Source organism: Aquila chrysaetos, chromosome 5 (genome assembly GCF_900496995.4).
Source record: "Aquila chrysaetos chrysaetos chromosome 5, bAquChr1.4, whole genome shotgun sequence".
NCBI classification, from domain to species: Eukaryota; Metazoa; Chordata; class Aves; order Accipitriformes; family Accipitridae; genus Aquila; species Aquila chrysaetos.
Window position 1 is genome coordinate 53,474,553 of NC_044008.1, and position 16,256 is coordinate 53,490,808.

Here is a 16,256-nt window from a genome sequence, read left to right on the forward strand (position 1 = left end):
CAGCTATGAATGAGAAGAAGCAGAATATCAGAGAGACAACATCGGGCAGGACTGGATCCACCTTGAAGTGGGGGAGGAAAGAGCATCAGCAGTTGGGTTGCCAGTGTGTAGTGCCGCTCCCCTCGCTGTTTCCCAGGTGTAGTAGGAGCACTGAGAAGGTGATAAATGAGCACTGAACAACCACATTAAGTGACTCACGAACATCTGCAGATATTAATTATCACAGGACACAGGAGTCCAGGACACTTCTAAGGCTGTGCAACAGTCCTTAGTGAATAAGACAGCCTTGCCTTGATTTTGAAGACTAAACGTTGCTAACCTCCATGGGCTGGGAAGGGGATGGCTCTCAGATCTTTAAAAGGAATGAGGAAACAACAGCAGTGTCTGACTCGTCTTTTTTTGCTAATGAGCTATTAGAAGTTGGGTTTGAGCCATACTCTTTGCCCTCATTGTAACTGTGTTCCCATAAGCTCTGCCTGTTGTAATGAGGAGAAATCTGGACCAGTGCACAGTTTTAATGAGATACAGTGTAGATGTAAAACAGAAAGACTAACATCTGAAGCAAGACCTCAAAGTGGAGTAACAGAAACAGATAGAGGATTTACCTCAACAGAGAAACCTGGGTAGGAGAAGAGGAAACAACCATTTTCATGTTACAGACAGAACAGATAAAACTTGCCCCCCAAAATCAAATGTGAATTTAAGAGGTGATATCTAGAAGGACATAATTCACCAAGGGGAAAAGAGGGAAGCTAAAAAGAGATCCAGCAGCTAATGACTTCTGCGAGTTGAATGGTGAGAGGAAATGCTCTCTGTCGACAACACCAATGAGGAATGAAACAGCCAGCAGAACATTTCTTTTGTTCTTGTCTCATATCTTTTCATGAAAATTAAAAGGGCAGTTTTCACAGCTGGTGAAGGACTTTTTTTCCCCCCTTTGCTCTGCCATCTGATGCTGTCTCCACTTTGAAAACAGCAAATTTATGCCTGAAGCTGAACGGGTAAAAATTGGACTCTGTTGCCTGTGGGTATTTTGCCATGAAGAGCAGCAGGATCTGATGAGAGATTTCATCCAGATCAAATTAGAGAATATTCAACAATGTCTCTGTTTTCACAGGAGACTCTTCTGAGCAGCGAGAGGGAGCCAGGAGTCAGGGCTCAGCTGGGTGCGCCCCAGGATGCTCAAGACAGTCTGTGCGATGAAGGGGAGAGAACGTGGTAAGACTGTCATTTTTTTTCCTGTATTCTCTGAATCAAATGTGCCAGAGTGAGAGATCTCCAGTCTGAACCCAGAGGGGAGGATTTCTTCACCATGCAGCTATGTTATGTCTCATGATGCTAAGAAGCAGGGGTAAAACCTGTGTGAGTTCCCACCTTCTCAACAAATATCTGTCTGATGGTGCTCTGCTGGTGCACAACACTGTCCTCTCATCTTTGTTAGCATTGTGTTTCTCCTGGAAAGATCAGTAGTGAAACTTTCACCAAGAATTACCCTGTAATAGTTCCTGTCAAGCACCAGGACAGGTTGTGAGTCTTGAAACAAGTAGGGAAAAAAATCTCCTTTCTTTCAGGAGTAACTGGGGCTCTTTTCTGAACCTGGATTTACATCAGGGCAGCACTATTGCTTTCTCCTTGTGCTTTGTACCTGCTCAGACTCATGCCTGCTGCTTTGAGCTGTGCTTAAGCATATTCACACCGGGAGCACTACAGTGGCCATGTTCAGAAGATAAGTCTTGCAGCCATAAATACTAGAGATTTCTGATATTATCTTCAATGAAATTTTAAACACTGCAAATACTGATGTGGCTGGCTTAGCATCCCAGCGCTGACTGGCTCATTCAGACTCTGGCTATGACTCAAAATGGTTTAGTCCCTGTATGTGTCTCTGAGAAGATTTCTGTACTGGGATGACCGTGGGCTTCAGAAAATCCCACGCGTGGAGAGGTTTATTCCCTGAACCCCCAAAACTGCTCTCATCTGCCCGACTGTACTAAACTGTGGCCAGACTTCTGTAGCTTCTCACTGGGAGAGGGGAAGCATGAACATTAAATGCAGGCTGCTTTCCACAGTACTTGGCCAGCTGCAGCTCTCAGTCCCAGAAACCTGTTGTGGTGCATTTCCCAGCCTCTGTGCCTCCTGGGACTCGCTCCTCAGTAAGAATTGCTCTGCTGTGACAGTGTCTCTCATTATGCAATAGGACAGCCAGCATGATGTTTTCACATGAAGAGGAGTGCGCTGTCCCTTGATGCAGCATTTGGAAAATGCAGGATTGCTGTGTTTTATTTTTGATCATTACGTGTCAAGGATTCAAAACTGAACAGTTCTGAAGGGTTTTGTTATTGCAGATGCTGTTGGTTTGGGATGTAAAGCCATGCTCTGCTTTCCTGCATCCCACCTGGAATGAGTTAGAGGAAGCAGACAATGAGAATGCTGCTTTTTACTAATGTTTTCCCCATTAGCAGTCATCAGAGCAGCCACTGCCAGAAAGTTGGTGCGTACATTGGGATTGGTGCATACATGCCACGGAGTGTGTGAAATAAGGGTGAGTGCTTGCATGTGTAAAATGCATAAAGTGTGGATCAGGCAACTGAACATCAATATGCACATGATCAAAGGATGTTATCTGTGTGCATGTGCGTGCCTGAAGTACCCCTACATTTTTGTGTGCATCTTTTATTTGTGTGCATGTATATGTCTGTGTGCCTGAATGTAGCAGGGAGGAATTATGAAGAGTCACTTTGGGTCTAAGAAAGGGTCACTATTACTGCCTGTAGGAGTAGATACATATGTTCAGGGGGAAGCGTGCTTCCGAAAGCCAAAGCTCTGTTTGCATGTGGCTGAAGGACTGAAGTGCTGGACGGCTTGTAAAGCCTGCATGTGGCATAGAAGGGGTGAGGCAGGGCTAGACCTAAGTCCAGTTAAATGGAAGGGCTGTGAAACTGTGCAACATTGACTGTGTGTTATGACCCAGGAATATGTGGCATCCACTGTCGATGGGGCTAAACTGCCCTTGCCCCTGTGATAAATCCCCTTTAGCAGTGTCCTGTCCCCATTTCAGACCCACTGGGATGGTGTTTGTCAGCTCTTGCGGAGTGGTCTGGATGTTGGTACCTATTCAGTTCTGAAGCATTTCCACTCTTGGCAAGAAGCTGTTAAAAATAAAGGGGTGGCAGGGAGGGGGAATGTATCACCTAATTGATTAGCTCCGTGAATCACAGAAATGCCAGCCTGTCAAAGAGTAAATCACTGAAGCTGTCTTTGATGTCTCCTTCGGTCAAGGACACACCAGCCTGCTGCAAATGTTGTCTTTCCTTTAATGTGCTTTCTCTCCTTCTCTCTCTCTTTTAGACCTGTGCATGTGCATGCGGGGATTTTTTTCCACTGGATGCCTGCAGCTGCCATACCTTGTTGTTTGATTCCTTCAGCAATTACTAGCTAAGCAGGGCTGGGTAGGACAGGCCTGCAGAGGAGAGATTACTAAGGAATGGGAATGCAAGGAGGGGTATTAGAGACCCCTCAAGGGATCTCTCTCCCTCCCATCACAGTGCTGTCACTCTGAAAAACACGTCCCACCTCAAATAATCTTCCTGAAGGTAAAGGGGACCTCCAGTTAATCCCATCTTGTGGTAGCATCAGTTGCTGGAGGAAAGGGAAAATGCAAATGGGGGTGGCTATTGGCAGAAAGACATGGTCTTTTTGCATTATCTAAAGATCTGTTGGTTGTTTCTTCCCGTTTCCAGCATGGCTGGAGATTCACTAGCAGTCACGTAGTGCCGAAAGACTGTAATAAAAAGCTAAGTGATGATACAGCTTTTGTGATGGAATTTCAGCACTCCCAACAGGAGCTGAAGCCAGAAACCACATGCAAAAAAAAAAAAGTGCTATTCAGACAAAACAGAACAAGTTAACCAAATTCCTCTGAATTTCAAGCCTGAGCTAGTTCCAAAACTTCAGAAAGTGTTATAAGGCACATCTGATCTCGCTGCCAATACACACCACATCTCCTATCACGTGCCATCTCGAATGGAAGACTACTCCCCAGGAATGAACTGCTTTTCTTTGATTTCTTGCCAATGCCACCTGTCCTGCTCTGTCTAGGTAAAGCAACACAGCGATAGCGAGCATTGGCTCAGACAGCTAGTCGGATCTGGGCCAGGCTGGGAGATGGCCTGTTAGGAGCTGTCGCTCGCTTGGCTGGGTTGGTTGCGTGGTGCTGGGAGAGGGTTCAGCAGTCGAAGGCTTCTGCCAAGATTTTCTGCATGACAGCATCCTCCTTACTGCAGTTTGTGACCGGACTGAGCTTCTTCCCGGACTTCCCAAGAGCGGGCTTGTAAAGGAAAGGAGTTCTGACATTTCCAGGCTGTTCTCCTCTGAGGTCCCTGCGAACACAAGCTGCTCCCTGTCCCAGTGCATGCAGCCTATGTGTTGACAAGCGGAGCGGTACAGGCCACACAGGTGGAGAAAGTGGGGCTCTGGTGCTGGCTTTCTTCCTCAGAAGGTAGTCTGACCCTAAAAATGCTCATGGGAGTCTTGCAAGCAGAGGATGGTGCTCCCAGAACATGCCTTGCTGTCATTCTTTCTCACTCCACACCCCTGAAAAGAAACTCAGGGAATGTCATCACCGAGCAGGCTTAGGGCAAGCCCAAAGCGTCAAAAACAAATGAGAGAAACTGCTCAAGGGCTGAAACAGCAACAAAGGTACTAGTGAAGAAGGATGAGATAAGCAGTAATGATGGAAGGATGCTTTATGCGAAATACACTAAAATTCATTGTCTAGCTCTTATTTTAAGCCACTGTAATTGGCTGTTTCTATCTTCCAGGCTGAGCTTATTGCCACAGTGTTCCTCATGTAAGAGTTTCTGAACTGTGTCCAAGTCAGCCCATCAACTGGTCTTTGGTAAGGTACCTGGGTGGAGATTTGAGTCTAAGGTGACATTCTTGTCTTTGAAACAATTACCGATGCTTTTTTTCTGAAGTACCTTTCATTTGCCAACAGCTTTCTTGAACTGTGAAGACCAGCACATGGCACAGCTTTCCCATGTGGATACCCACCTCTAGTTAATACCAGCTCACTCTTCCTACTCTCCTTTCTTTTTGTCTTCAGCCCATTACCTTAGAGGACACTGAACACATGTTCCAGCCTGAAATCACCCATGGACATGTGTTTCTGGGGGTCACTGCTTTCCAAGAGAGCTAGAAATACCAGTTCTCAGAGGTTACATATGGAAACACTCTGAGTGATTTCCCTTTTCATTCCCCATCTCCATTTTGCACTCTGTCAGGTTTAAATCCACTTCATCCATGCCATGCTCATCCTGCATTGTTCTAAATTCCTCCTCAAAATTACAGTCAGTATCTATTCAAATGCTTCATATGGCAATCTTGTTATCATTACCAACCAAATGTGTAATTTTCTCCTCCTCTGCTCTCCCCAAAAGTATATGATCTTAGTTTATTAGATTCTATTTCTATAAAAAAAAGTCATGGTATGAGGTACAATAAAAATATAGAGAAAGGTGATGAGGCATCTTGTTTCCACCTCTGAATTCTGACTGGCTTTCCAGATATGCAAGATATTAAGCCATCATTAAGAACAGGCATGCTAATCCCTCTTAAAATCTTAGCTGCCAAAACAGAGGTGACCACTGGTGGATTTGAAGGGCATAATACTGTTGAATTTAACAGGAATCTAACTTGCCATGATTTCCTTGTGTATCTCTAGTGAGAACCACTTGACAGGATGCTAATGGCTGGATTCATCTACTGGAGAAGAGGTGATTATTAGAAATGTAGTGATGATGGTTTAACATTACAGTGTATATGTAAATTCTTTATCTTGGACTTGAGATCTTAAAGATCCTCTCACAGGTAATCAATGGCACTTTAGTACCCTTTGAAGCTTTTATTCACAACACTTGCGTGGTACTTTGTGCCACATTGACTTTACTATTTTCCTCCAATTTTAAACAAAGTTACTCCAGACCTGCGTTTAAGATGCTGTAAATGTGGTGATCTGTCAGCCTAATTCATGCAGTGCATCGGGTGGGCTCCCTTTCTGCAGTAAAATCTTGGGTCATCATTACATTTTCCTATGCTCTAAGACAGCAATGGACTAATTGTTTAACTCTGTGCCTGCCATTCTGTGAGCTGATACACTGCACCTTAAAAGAACATAACAGGATTGGCATTGACCTACCAGAGAATTACAGCGCCTGAAAGTAAAATTGATGTAACACTAAAGTAAACTGGGCTCCAAGGCTATGAAGGGCAATATTGTAAATGTTAAGTGAATGAGGGCTGGATGATCAAACAGCTTCTTTAAAAATGCAAAAGCAATTTCCTAATTTTGTCTGCACATATATTTAGGGGTTGATTTGGGACCTTAAACAGGCGCTTTTTTTTTTTTTTTTAGCTACAGCTTTAATTGCACACAGCCGTATGAGCTAATCAGTGTTAGAAACAGCTGCGTTGGTCCAGCCTGTAATATCCTTCATGAGAAAGAAGAACCATCACAAACTGCCTGTAAGAGATATTAGTCACATTCCTTGGTGTAATACAGGAAGCACCCAGGTATAATGCTGGTGAAAGTAGTGTGAAAGCCAATTTAGAACAGAAGAAAATAGCTATGTGCAAGGTCTTTGAAGAAGAGACTGTAAATGTGCAACATGAAACAGGGAAATTGTTTTCACTTCCTTATGATTTTAAGCTGCATTTCATTTGCTCTGCTATCATTGCTATCACAGGAGTAAGGACATCATAAAATCTGTCGGAAGGAGCTCAGAAGGCTTCTTACACCACCTAAAGACTCACTTTTCATAATCCCTAAAGTCCACAGTACCCCAAGAAATCCCAGCACACTTTGTGCTCCATCCCAGAATCTGCCACTCAGGTTTTTGCCATTCACCTCGCCTATCCCACTCCGCAATGCTTAACAGCCTCTTGCTTTTCTGTTGATTTCACTATATGGAAAAAGTCAAAGGCATTTATACCTCATGGATGTAAATTGGAAAACTGCACCTTCAAAAAGATATCAAAAAGTATAATTTGTTCATCTGCCTGGGAAATGCCATGAATCTCTCATTCCTCTGTATGTTGTATTCAGTCAAGCGCTTTCCTACAGCTTGTACTGTGCAGGCAGTTTTCCTTGCAGCTCAAAAGACTGGAGTCAACCCCACTTCAAAGGAAAGCTTCTTTCCAAGCATAGCACTGTGACCCACCTGCAGAGAAGACCACAAAGAGTTCAGGGATCAGCACCCCAAAGTCCTGCATGGCCCAGGCTGGACTTAGCTGTACTGTTCCCTCTGACTGGAAGCACTAAAAGTTTGGCACGAGGCGTGAAATATTTAATCAGGCTGCCACTATGTAAAAATGATAGTGTGTGCTTGAGCAGAACATCTGTCAGTGAGGTGGCAGCTGGCAGAGCCTGGCAAGGATTTTCTGGAGAGAAATGGGGCATAACTTCCTAATAGAGAATTGCAATGCTGAGCTGCGTGGGAGGGCGAAGGGAGCGTGTGTGAGCGAGCGTGTTGCTCACTCAATGAAGAACCAGAAGAACAAGTGCCCTGAGGAGGAATGTCATTTGAAAGAGCAGACGTGAGTGCTGCCATGTGAGAGAGGAGATACAGATGAATGCAGGAGCATGTGTGCTCAGCAGGGTGATGCCTCACGGCCCAAGCAATGGTCTCTGATTGCCTGCAGGCTCTTGCTGCCCTGGCTTTGTCAGTGAAGCATGATCCCAGGCTTCTTTCCTTGCAGAGTTTTTTTTGCATGTGCAGGGGTCTAGCTCCAGGCCTTTTAAGAAGGGGACACCTGGAGCAAGCTTATGGTTTCACTGTGGGCCAAACTCTTGTCTTGGTGGTCTCCCTCCAGATGGGGCTGAGCAGCTCAGCCCACAGGCAGGTATCCAGGACCTGGCTCAGCAGAAGGCAACAGCCTTGAGCCCAAAGATCTTGTAGTATGGGGAGAGACGAGTCTGATACTACTCTCCCATTTGCACTCCTACTGCTTTCAAAGAAGCTATATTTGACCTTCTCTAGGAGCAGACTTTGGGTGGCCCTTCACTGGCTTGCTCCTTACTTCCCCCAAGAACCCGCTTCTCCCCAAACTGAGCTCACAGTAGGACTTCTATGGGAAGGGACACCTCTGCTCAGGAGGTCATTACAGAGCCCTGGGGGCTCCCCTGAATGCACAAGGAGGTGAGGCTGGAGGAGGGATGGGTACTGGAGGGGAGCCAAAAAGGAGAGGCTGAAACCGGCTTTGAGAGGGAGCAGGCTTGCGGGTGCTGAGGAAGGGTGTTTGGAGAGAGAGCTTCGGGGATGAGGTGGTCTGTGGAAGTCAGCCTGGTTGCAAAAGCTCTTTGTAAATACAACAGGGCTTCAGTTCACCATTTCAATGCTTTGGCTCCATGGCAGGGTAACTCCTTATGTGCACACACATGTATCCACACCCCCACTCTCTCCTTTCACCAGATAATGCAAAGGTTAAGAAATGCAGCAATTAATTTCCCCATCATTACCACTGCCATCCTGCAGATACTTCTGCTGGCTTTTGAATTTAGCAGTCCTCTGAAAGCAAACATCTCCACTTTTTGCACTAAGGTAGAGATTGCCAGTCACTGAGAGTTTTATCCACTATGCAGGTCACTAGAAAGGGTTAATCAGCCAGGGGTACATACTGTTTAAGAGCAGGGGTGTGGGAGTGAGACAATAAGAGAACAGAGTTGGACTCAACTTCTTTGCATTCTCCCCCACGCTCCTTTTGGAGGGTGTTTCAGGGACAGGCTGTGAGGAATGCACACTATCTAATCTGCATGTATAATGTAAATATGCACATTTTTATTTGCTCTCTCCATCTGCAGGGAACTTGCTGGCATCAGAAAAGCCATGTGGTCTCACAGCAAAGTTTCCTTGTAAAAGGAAAGGAGGAGACTTAGCAAGGCTGCTTGGTCTCTGCCTCGTGCATGCTGTACAACTGGGTGCAGAAAGTCTGTCCTACTCATACCTTTGCATGTTTGCTCTTTGGTCTCAGGACCTTCAAAACAAAGGCTAGACTGGGCTCCTTACAGGGAGCTGGTTCATTGAGCTGGAAAATCAGTGTGGAGGGAAGGAGGAGAAGAAATTGCACTTGGCCAACTTTAAGCGATCATTTAAACCAATTTCTCTAGCAAAGCAGAAAGTTAAAAAATAATTAATATTTAGGATAGGACAAATAATTTTCATCTTTTGGAACAGACAAAATTAAATGGAGGCAAATTCAAGAATGCTAAGCTTTTCAGCATGAGGAAATCAAAATGTTTCATCTGAGTTGTCAAAATAAAATGTCTAGGCTGTATGTTTTGCAGTTCTTTTTCCTGTTTGCATTTGAAGCAAGTTGAGTAATTTGCAGATTGACTAAAGCAGCCTGATTCTGCATTTTTGTCTAAAAAAAAGTAATTTTCATCAAGAGCTGTTACCCAGCTCCATTGTGGCCTTCTGAACAATGCTTATTACACTGGCTGGGAAGCAGCAGCAGCAGCTGTAGTCACTTGCCCTGCCATCAATAGCTTGCAGTGCTTCAGGTCCTGGCTGCCCTATAAATTGTCTATCTCCTGACTGGCTGAAATATCTGACTTTGCTCTGCAAAATGTTTTAGACTCAGGTCACTTCAAATCAGGGAGAGGTGTTGCTGTGCAGAAAATAAGGGTGCAAAAGCATAGAAATTTGCACAAAGTCACCAGGATCTGGTGAAAAGTTCCTTTGTAATGTCTTTCAAGAACATAGATCTGCCTTTCCATGAATTTTTTTAAAGGCATGACCGACTCAGAAGGGTTTTTAATCTATTTTCCTTATTGTTCCACAGCATGCATGTGTATTTGTGTGAGGTATTTGTGTGTACGTGGTTGTGACAGTATAAATATTAATAGCACAAGGGTGAGAATACATGTGGCCCTCAAATGAGGTTATATAAACACACAGCTGCTGCGCTATTTGTAAATTTATAAAGACACATTTCCATCAAGAGTGTGAAAGTCAAATAAGCGTGCAGAGAGAGCAAGCACATATGTTTCATAAACTGCACAAGAAGCCTATAGGAATTACATGGTGCTACTTAAATCCTGGTCCTACTGAGGTCAACTGGAGCTGTGTCACTGACTTCAGTGGGATCAGGACTTGGCACAGCGCACTTGCTGTGATTTCCCTAGATAAAGCAGATCGAGCTACTGGAGAAACAAAGGTCACACTCCTATCACAGTAGCAAAAGTGCTGATTCCTTGTGGCTTACTGACATCTGAGCCTGATGGGGATGATGCAGCAGTGTAACACCCCACAGAAGACAGCCTCCAACCTTACCTCCTGCAGACTCTGCTGTTGATGGGAAAACAGGATCTGGATAGGGCGGTGAACAAGGAGGAAAGCAGCTCTACATTTGCCTCCTTGCATTCCCCTACGCACTGAGCTCTGCTAGAGAGGGGCAGTGGTGGTGCATCAGCCAGGCCAACAAAAGAGCATCGCTTTTGTATTTGTAAGGGTGATAAGTCGACAGCGTGCAGGCCAGATCTGTGGACTGCCACACAGTCCCATTTGTGTGGCTTTAGCAGCTGCTTGCACTCACAGTCTCCCCAGGGAGGTTTTGTAATCACTGTCAGACTACATTCTGGATGACAGCAGTTGATGCGTCTAAGGTTTCATCCCATGGACAAGGTGGAGCATGAAAGAGGATGAGTCAGAGCCAGGAAGGTTCCAGGCACAAACAGGAATTGTTTGGACTGTGAAATGAATTAAGAAGTTAAACCCCCTCATTTTCTGGGACTCTTAAATTCTGAGGTGCAATATTACATTTTTCCTACTGCAGAAGATGCTACTCAGACCCCAACGGCAAGTCTAGGATCATTATTTGGGCTCACAGAATTACCTCGGTCATGATAGTAGCCTTTGAATCAGGGGCATCTTCCTAAGAGGCTTTTCTCAGCCTGCTGCAATGGAGCAAGTCCATGCCCAACTCAGATAAAGGCCTGGGCATGTGGATATTTGTTTGAACCTTCCCCACATTCAGTATGGAGAGGTTTGATAGAACCGTCTGAGGAGGAGCTCATGAGAAACTATTCCATAGCCTTCCTGAGGCAACCTACCTCATAGGAAGGGTATTGTGCAAAAATCTGCTGACTTTTTTTGGCTTTGTAGGGTCACTGATGCTTAACAATTGGGCCATAATGTAGTCAGGTAGTCACCCAACCCTGGGAGGACACTCTTCATGGGCACCAAAGGCCAAGATTCCTCCTTTCTAGCTTCTTCACCAAGGTGTCTGAGTTGGCATAAGGTTGGCTCAGAATCCCTGGGTACCCAGTGAAGAGAAACAGGCCTGTCCAGATGGCAATTCAGGCCTTAGATGAGCTAAGGCAAGTGGGTTGAATCCAAGCTTCATTCTGCTTTGATCGGGAAAACTTATCTTCTAATGGTCTAACTTTGTCCTCAGTGGAGGGCATCCATCTGGGGGAGGTATTATTCAACAGGTTGGGTTGTAAATGTGTACTGGAGTGTGCTGCACACTTACCTCCCTCTACAGACAAGACCTTATACTGAAATGAGAATAAGAGCTTTTCAGGTAATTGAATTTTCGGTTCACTAGCAAGAACACTTCTTTTCTGTGTTGTTTTTGACCGGTTATTTTCAAGCCAAAAGTAAAGGAAAAAAAAGCATCTTAGTTTGAGCAAAACATTTCTTTTGTCCCTTTATAAGAGGTAACAGCTGGGTTTTGAGCACACCTTTCAAAATAAAACGGAAGGCAATTTCTAACCAAACTAAATTTACAAAGCAAAGATCAAAATATTTTGTTTGAAAGTGGCAAAATAAAACATTTAGATTCAAATAACAAATTCAATGTCAAAATGAAGTTTCTAAATTCCCCCTCCAGCCTCAGAGAAGGATTCAGTGAAGCAAATATAAATTTGCAAAAAGTTGCTGTTACCAAATCTGCATTGCCCACTGAAAGAAAATAATCCCAAAATGTCCTTCTGATCTAAAAATGATTCTACAAATGCAAGAGATCAGGCAGATGTTTCTTGGACGCAGTGCAGAGCTGTTTTAGCTAAAGTTTCAGCAAGTCACCCCTAGGCTTTACAGTATCATCTGTTCAGTGATCACGAATCTCTTGTAATTTGGTACATAAAAATGTCCTGCTAGTGCCATCATAGACAGAAGATAGTCACCTCATGCAGACCACAGTGTGAGAGCAACCCGGGCTTGATTTATCGTACCTGTCTTTAATTTATTTGTATTTGTTCCAACCAGCAGACTGGCTTTTGCTATATTTAGTTTCAGTCAGGGGAGAAGGGCAGTAGGGAGTGATACAAATTTTATGGGAATGTTTTGTATTTTATCCCAAGCATTTCTGTCTTCCTTATGCAAAATATGAGGGAAAGAAGCGGGTGGGGGGAAATAGTGGTTTCCCAGACTAGTACAATTGTGCAAATGGAGAAGCCACGTGGGTTTTGCAGAGAAGGACTGGGGATGAGTTAGAAAGGCATGGCAGATGTTGATCTCCCAGTCTGCAGGGTGGAGGGAGCACCACCGGCCATCAGTCATCAGCAAGCCCTTTTCTGGGTGTGTAACACACTGGCAGGTGGGTACGGCTGAGAAAAGCCTGGAGATGGAGATTTCAACTGACCTATGGGCACACACAGAACAAAGTCAATCTCTCAGTATCCTCTAACTCATGCGTCATCAGGGACGACTCACACTGACTTGCCTGGGTTGGGATTTGAGAGTGCACGGAGGGAAGGAGCTGCTGCCTGATCCAAGCCAGGCGATCTGCAGGCGATTGAGCGACACCAACAGAATCGCTTTTCTCAGCTGCCTCATCTCCCTCAACACCGTTCTTCAGACGTGTACTTAGCTCAGCTGGATGGCCTGGCCTGACACACAAGCTCCATCATTATCCAGACAGGTATTTTGAAAGCTACTTGAAATGCCCGTGATTGTGCACGCGTTAGGTGGCAATTTGCCGGCTGGAGCCCTGCATTGCAGTGGACAGGACAGCAGGCAACCAGCAGAGACGGTGGCTCACCTCAGGCAGGCAAGGGGTGTGCGTGTGTGCCCGCTCCTCCTTTGGCTTCTCACTGTTGTTCCCTGGGTTTCTCCTGTCTGCACTGGAGAACAGTCTGTGGCAAAGCAGGGCTGCTAAACTCTTTCCTCTAGGCCTCTCTGAATACATTTGATAGAGGAGATAATTTATCTCCCTGTGGATGAACTCAAGAGCTTCAGAGGTTGAAATCTTTGCCTAGTTTTAGATATCTAAACATCTGAAATGCTTTTCGAGCCATGAGGTCAGGGACATAAAGATGACTGTGTGTTACCACTGGTGAAGTTATTCTGGACTTACATCATTGCACTGAATACACTGCACTGATTTTTCCTCCCCTATGCACTCTGCAGGGAGGTGTGTTTGTACATGGGGCCATCGGCCTGGCAGCTTCCATGAGCTTTGCTCAGTTGATGCATGAGTGATGTGCTCTGCTTGGGGTTGGTGCTGGTGTGAGCTGTGGCCTGACTTTAGTGCCACTGTTCGGACAGGAATCCTCTCTGTTTTTTTCCAGGCATACTCTGTATAGACTAATCAAAGGGCCCTGGCTGCTGTCCCTCTGATGCATGCACTTTTTGCTTTGATTTTCCTCTCCTGTCGCACATGGAGCTGTCAAGCATCCATGCTGTATGATTGCATATTCCCCACATCCCTTCACAATGGATATTAATCTGCTCAGCTGTATTTCACTCTGATTTCCTTCAGTAAGCACTGGGCTGGAGCACAGGAGAAGATGAAAGGAGGCATCGTGCAAAGTCAGGCATGACCCCTGGAAATGGCAGGGGTTCAGCAAGGATGGGGCTGTGGCTTCCCCAAGACTGTATCCTGGGACAGGCTGGGAATGATGTGTGAGAGGTAGATATGGGTACAAACACTCAGCCTGATGAGGAATCACATGAAAGTTGTCATCCTCAACAGGGATATATGTAGATTTTGGGGGGAAGGAAATGTGTTTTCCCCAAACGGCAACTTGTGTTCGTGTTACAGAAAGTCACTGATGGCTGAGAAAATTGGTAAATCCTCCAACTGAACAAGAGTGTTCGGGAATGTCTCTAGGAAAACTGCATAGGATAAGGGAATTTGCTAATTATTCCACACCAGGTTATTTTTGCTTGGCTCCAGGTATGTTCTTCCAGCAAAATAAACTGTTTCTCACCCCCTCCCTGATAAGTGAGCAACGGAGTAATTACCTGAAATATTGCACTTGAATAGGAAAGCCACCAACATTATTAAAGCTACAACAAACTACAGGGTATTGCTGACTCCCACTGTTCTCCCTGCAATATTTGTCTATTGTGTAATTCCAGATCTATGACACCTGCTATTCTCTGACCCTTTGAAATAACAACGACTGTCTTCATACATCACTTTTCCACCACAGATCTCAAAGTACTTCACAAAGGCAAGTATCATTATTATAATTTTACGGATGAGAAATCCGGACACAGGGAGGTTAACTGCCATTGGACTATCTTACATTTACTCTTCTACCAACAAATCATCTGCCTAAGATGCAGGTCAAATTTCTCTCTTTCATTCCTGGATCACTCTCTCTTCCCTGTTCATCCCAATAGAATCCAAAAGCTTATGCAGAGGTTTATATTTATGTGGAGTTATTGACACTGTGTTCTGCTCTTTGTCTTCCTGTGGTTCCTGGAAATTCTGCTATTTCTGACTGCTTTAGAAAGAGCTGGGATAATTTTTTTTTCTGTGAGCACAGATTACAAAACCAGATCTGGTTCATGCATCTCCCAAACTCTGAAGGAGCCTGACTGTGGGAATCCAGTTAAGACTGTTTGCAGGATAAAGGATAATTACAATATTCATTATTTCAGACTCAGGTTTCCACTCCAGCATTGCACCTGGCTTCACAGGGTGAAATGCTGGTGTCTCTTTATATTGGAGTCTTGTTGGCCCACCTCAGCTCAACAATGCTTACAGTTGTGTTTAAAAATTGAGAGGAACTATGTTGTGCCTGTGCCTGACCTTTTTCACTCAGCATCAACTGTGGTGAGGAGAGAAAATGAATCTTTGCCTTTGAATGATAAACTCTTTAAAAATAGGGCTTATAATGGCAGCACTGACAGACTTTCATTTATAGTGCTTCTGTAGGACAAGGATAGTATATTTCATGGGACTGAAAAGAGCGACAACAGAAAAGAGAAAAAGAAAAGAACAATATTTATCTCAGAGGTGTTCCCCCAGCAAAAACAATTACTGGTCCTGTTCTTTTGAAGGATGTGAAGTGGCTAGCAAAATATCAAGCAATGGTGCAGAAGATGCTTTTGTCACACCTGAATTTCCCTTTGGGACTTGGATAGGACACCAAAGACAGAACAGATGAAAGGCCATAATTCAGTTGGTCTCAGTAGATTTGCAGATGCTTATTTGTGCCAGAACCTTCACCCTCTGAGATCCTTTTCTGTTAGTGCAATGTACGCTTTGGTAGAAGCAGGGTAAACTCAGAACATCCTCATCAGAATACCACTAAAATAGCTGCACAGTGGCAGCTGTCTCCGAAGGGGCCTAAAAAAGAGCATAAGAACAGGGCAAGAATTTGTGATGCTTTCTTTACATCTTCCTGAATTCCTGATGGTTTTAGCCCTTCATTGCTCTAGTTATCCTGTTGCACTGCCTGTGCACAGATACTTCTGAGTGCACATCATGATACTGTACAGGCATTTGCATCTAAATCTGAACAATGAACCACATTGTGTAGGGTCTATGCAAACCAAGGTTAAGGCCACCTAGATCACAAATAGAGATGACTACACAAAGGCTTTAGAATAAATTCTTAAGGAGACAATAATTAGAGACATGGAAGTAAATGTAAAATGGGATAAAATGTTTACCAAAGACACAGAGAGTGCCAGACTAACTCGATATCCTTCTTTGATAAGATAATTGATTTTCTAGACAAAGGAAATGCAGTAGATCTAATCTATCTGGATTTCAGTAAAGCATTCGATACGGTGCTGCATGAGAAATTATTAGTTTTGTGGTGAATATGGGGTTTAGCACAGCAACTGTAAGGCAAACAAGGAAACGGCTGAAGAGGAAACAACAATAGGTTTGTTCAAATGGAGAAGCATCAGGTGGAAAGAAGGGCAGTAATGGCAGTCCTAGAGGGGCTTCCTGGAGTCTAATCTGTCTTAGACTTTCATGAATACTCTGTGTATAAAAAGTGTGTATAACATTTG

The 16,256-nt window shown here is 44.4% G+C and overlaps 1 long non-coding RNA gene across 2 annotated transcripts; it reads left to right on the forward strand.

Moving 5' to 3' along the window:
• Nucleotides 1-538: 538 nt before the first annotated feature.
• Nucleotides 539-14,432, forward strand: LOC115342035. Of its 2 annotated transcripts, none has more exons than XR_003923609.1 (3): nt 539-623; nt 1,118-1,218; nt 14,364-14,432. It is a non-coding gene; the product is annotated as an uncharacterized LOC115342035 (long non-coding RNA). The 2 variants fall into 2 exon arrangements; XR_003923608.1 differs by having other exon boundaries at nt 556-795.
• Nucleotides 14,433-16,256: the final 1,824 nt, after the last annotated feature.